Raw genomic sequence first — 10,301 nt, 5'->3', positions numbered from 1 at the left:
CTTTCAAGTCTCGCGCAAATTTTGAGACCAAATTTGTGACGCCCGGTTACGACATTATGCAACATGTGCATGTAAGACCAAAAATTGCTCATAAACGCGATTTCATGTACAAATCCAATGTAAATTGTGTATTTAGCCAAAATTCATAAATGTATCATTATTTCTACTTTTACCTATTAAACTTAATACATTTTGCTTTGTTTATGATCAGAATAAAGTCTGGAACGATTTCCAACGAAAAAACAAGAAAAAAACAAAAAGTAAAAAAAACAAAGAAATACATAAGAAATTTTATAAAACAATGAAATACATAAGAAATCGGTCTTGGTACCAGAATATTTTTCATTCACAATTGTTAGGAATGCTATAAAGAATATTTTCACAAAAAAAATAGCATTCTGGGAGCTTTATTTAGTCAATCAGAGCAAAAAGTATGATTTCATGAATAACTTAGCATAGTTAATTCATATAAAATGTAAATATATGAATTCAGTGAAATTCACCAATGCAACTGCATTGATTACGTCATTCTCTACCATCATGCGAATTTTCATTGTGATCGCACAATCCGCGGCTGAGATCTTAAGAAACGTCTTTCCAAACGCCCCTTTTTCTGTGTTTGATGTTTATTTTCACTTTTGACTAAATGCAATTGTGATTCTGCAGAATCTTGATTTGAATCATGATTCAGATCATGATTCTAGGGTAAAAAAGTGGCGCATACATGTAAATGCACCCTTAGTTTTTCTGCGTTCAGTGAAGTTTTTGTGTTTGTATTGTTTATCAATTTTGACTAGTTACAATTTTTATCTAATTTGAAAGCTGAGGATGTGCTTTTTCAAACTAAATATAAATCTCAAAATTCATTTTGGGCATCTCATTGTTGGTTTTGGGGTGGCAGTTTGATTGACTTATAGCGCGAAATTTGAAATGCAGGGCAATATGTAACGCCACTCAGCATAGATTATTATTGTATCGAACCTAATTGAGGCTGAGCGAAGCAAGACTTGCTTCCCCATGGATCATGACTTGCATTCTTCTTTAACACATCCCCCCCAAAAAAAAAAATATGTGCACAATACCTTTATCAGTGGCTACCCTAGGTTAAATATTACATTATTTTTATTATAATATTAAGTTATTTTCCTTGAATATTACGATGTTAACTTTTGTCCAGTTTGGTAAATTATCACAGAAGACTTCATGATATGAATTATTTTTATTTCAACTTCTAAATTAGAGAATAAGGCTATTTTAAATGCAGGAATAGCAAAGTTTGTTATTGGCTAACTCACTCCTTTTGTATTTCCAATTTAAGAAAAACATTTTTGGTATCATCTGCATAGATAATGAAATTTGATTTTTTCAAAGGATTCAATTATATCATTGAAACAATTAAAACAAGAACAATAAACACCCAAGTACACTTTAGTACAGGATAACACATGTTTTGGAAATAACATCTTTGGAAAAAATATCAGATTATTTAAAATTTTAATTGGTCCAAAGATGTGCGAAATGAAAAAGGTGACTGATAAAAAGTCGCCGAGGTCATTTGGTACCACAAAATACAGACATGCCAACCGTTCCCTTTTTAGAGCATACGTTCCTGTTTTTTTGCTTCGAAGAATATGCCAATGATCTTTTTTTTATTATTTCCGATCATGTAGTATGTATTATACACAGTGCGCGACACTAACGCCGGTTCAACTGTCCCAGATGTGCCAGCAACTTGTTGCACGAAAAGATTAAGTTAATTCTTGCCTGCAAGTACATGTTTAAAATGATGAATTTTCAAGTCATTTTACATGTTCTTCCACCGACCTCACTACAATAGGCTTGAGATTATTACGTTGAGACACACATTTAAAAATACTCTTTTTTGTCAGAAAAAATTATTTTTCCCCCTTCTAAGAATACATTTTTTGTTTATGATAATAATAGCCAATTTTTATAGAGCACTTTTCCCAGAATGGCTCAAAGTGCTTTACAGCATATTATTACCTTGGTCATGGGATTCATTTCAATCCCGCATGAAAAGTGCACAATTTCCTTTGTATTCCTTGCATTCATCACAGCCTCATTATGGCACTGGCAAATTCAAACATACAATATCTTTCGCATCCTACCGTTGTAGAAGGTTGGCAGGTCTCAAAAAAATATCCTGTTTTCATGTAGAAATGAATAACCTTTCAAAGATTCAACTGTAAACTTACCTCTTGCATATGGGTGTGACAAAGATCATGAATCCATCTATTTCATTTCAAAGTCCCAGTAATATATACATGGTGTTAGTGATGTGTCTTTTGGTCACACTCAATTTTTTTGTGAAACACTTCTTTGATTTGTCTCTTATGTCACATGAAATGTATGATAGCTTGGACCTGCCCTATAATGTTTGCATGTCTGTACTACTAGTATATACATGATTTTTATTCATGATACTTTTTATTTTTTGTTGAAAAAAAAAACAGAATGTAAGACCAGCAGCCCGGAAGATTCATTTAAGTTGCAGGACCATAGCAGTTGACCTCGATTGATGGTGGTAGGCCCTGAATCTTACAAACATGGCTTCCTGTCTGGTTTGAGGTGGAATCTTCCTGCCAGAATCACACAAATAGCGACGTCACTACTGAGAGATCTATTTTTCAGTGTGCAGAAAAGGACACTGGTGTGCATGGTATACAACTTACCACAATGTACATGTAAGTGCTTTAATAATGATTTCAATGATATTTTGTGTAGCCTAGAGTATGCAAGACAATGCAATCGGTTTCCCAGTAATTTTATACCGAGAGCAATAACCTTTGTGAAAATATTGGGTAGCAGTTTTCCCCATATCAGGATTTTCTCTCTCTCTTGTAACGACTGTAATCCCTACTTTTTACCTTACTGTCATATCTTCAGATCCCTGTATCCTTTTGTTGGGTATGTGTCAATCCATTGATTATAGTCTCTCTTTATATGCCTCCCGGTACTATCTCTTGTAGCTGCTGCTCGAACTGTATCCTTGTTTCACATTGTTGCAACATGATATTTTTCATGACTGATTTAATGTGCTAAAAGGATAAACAATTTTTATTAAAAAAAATCATATGAAATGAAGACTTTGACCTTATTTTTTTATTATCTGATAGAGCAATGTGAATTATTTTGCAACATATTTATTTTCCTTTTCTGTATGTGTTTTATTTCTGGTTCAGACTTATATGAATTAATATTTCAAACTTTATCGCGGTCATTTCACCATGTACCTACATGAACCTCATGTTGTGCTAAGTGTGTGTCCTTCGTGTATTCACAGAATGTGAAGAGATAATGTGGACTGCACGGATGTTAAGATATGTGATGATCAAGTTGGATTTTCAATATAGGTTTGTCTGCCCAAATCTAAGTTCGGATATAAATATTTCACCCATTTTTGGGAGGGTAATGCACTTCAATGGTTTTTCCACAATGTGTAAATAAACAAAATTCTCCTTCAATCAGAGCAATATATGTAAGTCTGGAATTTTGTTTTAGAAGTGAAATGTCAAATTTTGATTTCTAGAGCCTTGCCAGTGTAGTGTTTCAAGTTGATCCATATTGATATTTTAAAATATTGATGGAGTGGTTAAAGCAGTTCAGCCAATATGGCTTTGGAGCTCGGTGACATTGGTCAAGATTAATCAAAGACTGGTTTGCACTCCAACTCGATGCAGCTAGCCATTTGTCCTGCACAAAGAGAAGAGAGAGGAACTGGCAACGTATGTTTGAAGAGAGTGCTACTGACTTCCAGAAATTTGTTTAAGTTGCATGTGGCATCTTTATATTTGGTGTTTGGAATCTGGTTGTTGCAATAATCTTCAATTACTGTCTGACCACAAGGAATGGTGTTCCTTTCAGCTGACGCATGATATCCAGAGCTCTTCAAAACCTCATACAAGTCGCATACTTATTGGATTCACAAATGCCGATATCTTGTGAGAGTGTGGGCCTCTTTGTGGTGGCATTAGAAGAATTCTCAGTGGATCTAGTTCCAGGTGGTCATTTGTGTCTTTTCCAGCCATTTGATAATTTCCTGTGTTTATTGAATTTTCCCGAATTTATTTGACTCTGATGAAATGAAAGGCAATGTCAAGTCTTGGTATTTTAGAGTCAGAGTAAGTAAAGACCATTTTTTGCTCCTCATGCATGCCAATATTTTCATCAAAAGGGAAGCTACATACATCTGATACATTTTTGGCTAAGTCTGTGACTCTACTTATTAAACCACATTGCACTTATTTGAATTGTAATAAGGCAGATTCTTGAAGTCTTTGTCAGCATTCATTTTCTGTGTCCAGAAGGAAACCCTCTCTCTTTAGAAATAATTTCGAATAGAATTCCTTTGTAGAGGAGGAAACTTCATCACATTCAGGTATTCAGAAATGTAACCCTTTAAAGTGAGGGGGAAGTTACTGTGTTTAACCCTATATAGCCCAGGCTATTTGAAATTGCACAGCCAGGGGGAGTAGGCTTGTTAGCCCTCCCCCCAGCACAAAATAATGCCCCTAAAATGCTGATTTTTTTATTCAGACTCTTTATAGAAATCTGATCAAATATACCTTCAAAAACTTTCAACATCACATTTATTTTCTTATGTATCTCTTTGTTTTTTATTGTTTTTAGTAAAAATTATCAGGTACTTTTGACCATGAACAAGATAAAATTAATTGATTTTACTCAGTAAAAGGAAAAATGATGATACATTAATGAGTTTTGGCTAAAAACACTATTTGCATTAGATTTATACACAAATTTACATTTGTGGCAATTTTGGGTCTGCATACACCTAAAAAAATGTTGCATAATTTCGGAACCGCATACCCAGGTATTCAATAAACATATTTTTGCTAAATTAAATGCAGACTTAAAGCTTAAATTCAGCCACATACAGACCAGAAAATATGGTTTCGAATAACTTACAAAGTTATTTCACGGTCAAAATGTAAATATAGAATTCAGTGATATTTCACCAATGCAATGCATTAATTACGTCATTCTCTACCTCATGGAATTACCATTGTGATGCACAATCCCGGCTGATACCTTACCAGTCTTTGCCAGAAGGGCCCCTTTTCAATGAATCAATGTTTATTTTCATCTTTTGCCATCTAAAACCAATTAATGGAATTTGCAAGTCTTTCACTTTCTTTCAGTGATCAGATCAACGCCTAATTTCAAACCATCATAGAAGTATTTCCCCGTCTTTGTTTTCCTCTTGCATGTCAGAGAAGTTTTCAGCCAGGTTTGAACCTTGTTAATCAATTTTGACTAGTTCCAATTTTTATCTGATTTGAAAGCTGAGGATGTGCTTTTTCAAACTAAATATAAATCTCAAAATTTTTTGGGCATCTCATTGTTGGTTTTGACATTGGCAGTTTGATTGACTTATAGCTCCAAATTTGAAATGCAGGGCAATATGTAACGCCACTCAGCATAGATTATTGTTGTATTGAATTGTTATTGAGGCTCGGCTGAAGGAATGGTTGCTTATCCATGGATCATGACTTGCATTTTATTTAATGCATTCTCTGAAATTTGACATTTTGTTCACTACTAGAGTTCATCATTGTATTGTAAGGTTGATGGGGGATTATAAACCATTGTGGGATATGAAGTTGTGCTCCCTCGGGAAGCCTATGTTGAGGTCCTAACTTTTAGATCTATCTTTCATTGTGGTGCCTCGCCTGATCACTCAGAGTTCATGGAGGCATGATGGATACAGTATTCAAGCAAACATTTGGTTCTTGTATGATGGTGAATGAATAAATTAGCTTGACAGGGGAAAAAATAAATCTTTTCCCCTTTCCGTTTTATCAAAATGCAGTTCATAGAAATGCAATTGCATCATGTACAGAAAAATTTGATTTTTTCAAAGGATTCAATTATATCATTTGAAACAATTAAAACAAGAACAAAAAACACCCAATGTACATTTAGTACAGGATGAATACATGTTTTGGAAATAATATCTTTGGAAAAAATATCAGATTATTTAAAATTTTAATTGGTCCAAAGATGTGCGAAATGAAAAAGTTGACTGATAAAAAGTCGCCGATGGTCATTTGGTACCACAATACAGACATGCCAATCGTTCCCTTTTTAGAGCATACGTTCCTGTTTTTTTGCTTCGAAGAATATGCCAATGATCAATTTTCATGAAATTTCCCGATCATGTAGTATGTATTATACACAGTGCGCGACACTAACGCCGGTTCAACTGTCCCAGATGTGCCAGCAACTTGTTGCACGAAAAGATTAAGTTAATTCTTGCCTGCAAGTACATGTTTAAAATGATGAATTTTCAAGTCATTTTACATGTTCTTCCACCGACCTCACTACAATAGGCTTGAGATTATTACGTTGAGACACACATTTAAAAATACTCTTTTTTGTCAGAAAAAATTATTTTTCCCCTTCTAAGAATACATTTTTTGTTTATGATAATAATAGCCAATTTTTATAGAGCACTTTTCCCAGAATAGCTCAAAGTGCTTTACAGCATATTATTACCTTGGTCATGGGATTCATTTCAATCCCGCATGAAAAGTGCACAATTTCCTCTGTATTCCTTGCATTCCTCACAGCCTCATTATGGCACTGGCAAATTCAAACATACAATATCTTTCGCATCCTACCGTTGTAGAAGGTTGGCAGGTCTCAAAAAAATATCCTGTTTTCATGTAGAAATGAATAACCTTTCAAAGATTCAACTGTAAACTTACCTCTTGCATATGGGTGTGACAAAGATCATGAATCCATCTATTTCATTTCAAAGTCCAGTAATATATACATGGTGTTAGTGATGTGTCTTTTGGTCACACTCAATTTTTTTGTGAAACACTTCTTTGATTTGTCTCTTATGTCACATGAAATGTATGATAGCTTGGACCTGCCCTATAATGTTTGCATGTCTGTACTACTAGTATATACATGATTTTTATTCATGATACTTTTTATTTTTTGTTGAAAAAAAAAACAGAATGTAAGACCAGCAGCCCGGAAGATTCATTTAAGTTGCAGGACCATAGCAGTTGACCTCGATTGATGGTGGTAGGCCCTGAATCTTACAAACATGGCTTCCTGTCTGGTTTGAGCTGGGATCTTTCTGCCAGAATCACACAAATAGAGACGTTACTACCGAAAGATATATTTTTCAGTGTGCAGAAAAGGACACTGGTGTGCATGGTATACAACTTACCACAATGTACATGTAAGTGCTTTAATAATGATTTCAATGATATTTTGTGTAGCCTAGAGTATGGAAGACAATGCAATCGGTTTCCCAGTAATTTTATACCGAGAGCAATAACCTTTGTGAAAATATTGGGTAGCAGTTTTCCCCATATCAGGATTTTCTCTCTCTCTTGTAACGACTGTAATCCCTACTTTTTACCTTACTGTCATATCTTCAGATCCCTGTATCCTTTTGTTGGGTATGTGTCAATCCATTGATTATAGTCTCTCTTTATATGCCTCCCGGTACTATCTCTTGTAGCTGCTGCTCGAACTGTATCCTTGTTTCACATTGTTGCAACATGATATTTTTCATGACTGATTTAATGTGCTAAAAGGATAAACAATTTTTATTAAAAAAAATCATATGAAATGAAGACTTTGACCTTATTTTTTTATTATCTGATAGAGCAATGTGAATTATTTTGCAACATATTTATTTTCCTTTTCTGTATGTGTTTTATTTCTGGTTCAGACTTATATGAATTAATATTTCAAACTTTATCGCGGTCATTTCACCATGTACCTACATGAACCTCATGTTGTGCTAAGTGTGTGTCCTTCGTGTATTCACAGAATGTGAAGAGATAATGTGGACTGCACGGATGTTAAGATATGTGATGATCAAGTTGGATTTTCAATATAGGTTTGTCTGCCCAAATCTAAGTTCGGATATAAATATTTCACCCATTTTTGGGAGGGTAATGCACTTCAATGGTTTTTCCACAATGTGTAAATAAACAAAATTCTCCTTCAATCAGAGCAATATATGTAAGTCTGGAATTTTGTTTTAGAAGTGAAATGTCAAATTTTGATTTCTAGAGCCTTGCCAGTGTAGTGTTTCAAGTTGATCCATATTGATATTTTAAAATATTGATGGAGTGGTTAAAGCAGTTCAGCCAATATGGCTTTGGAGCTCGGTGACATTGGTCAAGATTAATCAAAGACTGGTTTGCACTCCAACTCGATGCAGCTAGCCATTTGTCCTGCACAAAGAGAAGAGAGAGGAACTGGCAACGTATGTTTGAAGAGAGTGCTACTGACTTCCAGAAATTTGTTTAAGTTGCATGTGGCATCTTTATATTTGGTGTTTGGAATCTGGTTGTTGCAATAATCTTCAATTACTGTCTGACCACAAGGAATGGTGTTCCTTTCAGCTGACGCATGATATCCAGAGCTCTTCAAAACCTCATACAAGTCGCATACTTATTGGATTCACAAATGCCGATATCTTGTGAGAGTGTGGGCCTCTTTGTGGTGGCATTAGAAGAATTCTCAGTGGATCTAGTTCCAGGTGGTCATTTGTGTCTTTTCCAGCCATTTGATAATTTCCTGTGTTTATTGAATTTTCCCGAATTTATTTGACTCTGATGAAATGAAAGGCAATGTCAAGTCTTGGTATTTTAGAGTCAGAGTAAGTAAAGACCATTTTTTGCTCCTCATGCATGCCAATATTTTCATCAAAAGGGAAGCTACATACATCTGATACATTTTTGGCTAAGTCTGTGACTCTACTTACTTATTAAACCACATTGCACTTATTTGAATTGTAATAAGGCAGATTCTTGAAGTCTTTGTCAGCATTCATTTTCTGTGTCCAGAAGGAAACCCTCTCTCTTTAGAAATAATTTCGAATAGAATTCCTTTGTAGAGGAGGAAACTTCATCACATTCAGGTATTCAGAAATGTAACCCTTTAAAGTGAGGGGGAAGTTACTGTGTTTAACCCTATATAGCCCAGGCTATTTGAAATTGCACAGCCAGGGGGAGTAGGCTTGTTAGCCCTCCCCCCAGCACAAAATAATGCCCCTAAAATGCTGATTTTTTTATTCAGACTCTTTATAGAAATCTGATCAAATATACCTTCAAAAACTTTCAACATCACATTTATTTTCTTATGTATCTCTTTGTTTTTTATTGTTTTTAGTAAAAATTATCAGGTACTTTTGACCATGAACAAGATAAAATTAATTGATTTTACTCAGTAAAAGGAAAAATGATGATACATTAATGACTTTTGGCTAAAAACACTATTTGCATTAGATTTATACACAAATTTACGTTTGTGGCAATTTTGGGTCTGCATACACCTAAAAATGTTGCGTAATTTCGGAACCGCATACCCAGGTATTCAATAACATTTTTTGGCTAAGTATTACATGTAGACTTAAATCTTAAAGTCAGCCACATACATTACCAGACTTAATCCTGGCTTGCGTATAGTTTACAAATGTGATACGCACGGTCACAGATGATAACATACATTTTACAGATATTTCACCAAAAAATGTCAGGGGGGCTAGAAAAAAGCCCCCTTCCCTGGGCTAGATAGGGTTAAGGACAGTTATGCATGTACCTGCATACCATTACCAGTTTTGGAGAAGGGCCACCACTCTCAATGAATCAATTTGCTTATCCTTCGATCTTGTGCCATCTAAAACCCTTTAATGGAAGCTTGCAAGTCTTTCACTTTCTTTGCAGTGATCATATACAACGCCTAATTTCAAACCATCATAGAATTATTTCCCTCGTCTTTGCTTGTGGTTCCTCTTGTCATGTCAGAGAAGTTTCTCAGCCAGGTCCTGAACCTTGACATGAGGTAATGCTAGGCTGTTCATTCATCCATCTTCCGGTCTTTGGGTAGGGCAATGATTGGTAGATTTTCCAACAGTGTCCCTTTGGCTAAAAAAATCAAGTGTAGGATAAGTTTGGGAAATTTTGTTGGGTGCTGTTTGTCAGATTTGACATTGCACATTTTGGTAGATTGTTCCAACACTCCACAACCATTTGGCTATAAAGAAGTGGTTTCCTCCATCCAGTCTGGAACAACTTTGGGCAATTTTATTGAGTGCTGTCTGTGAGAGTTGTCATTTGTTATTGATGACCATTCGGCTGAAGGAATGGTTTCTTATATCCATGGAAAGATTTTTTTCGAAATTTTATTGGATGCCTTCTTTGAAATTTGACATTTTGCTTCACTACTAGAGTTCATGCATTGTATTGTAATGATTGATGGGGGATTATAAACCATTGTGGGATATG

The sequence above is a fragment of the Lytechinus variegatus genome, chromosome 5 (assembly GCF_018143015.1).
Source record: "Lytechinus variegatus isolate NC3 chromosome 5, Lvar_3.0, whole genome shotgun sequence".
Lineage (NCBI taxonomy): Eukaryota > Metazoa > Echinodermata > Echinoidea > Temnopleuroida > Toxopneustidae > Lytechinus > Lytechinus variegatus.
Note: the sequence above shows the minus strand (reverse complement) of the source record.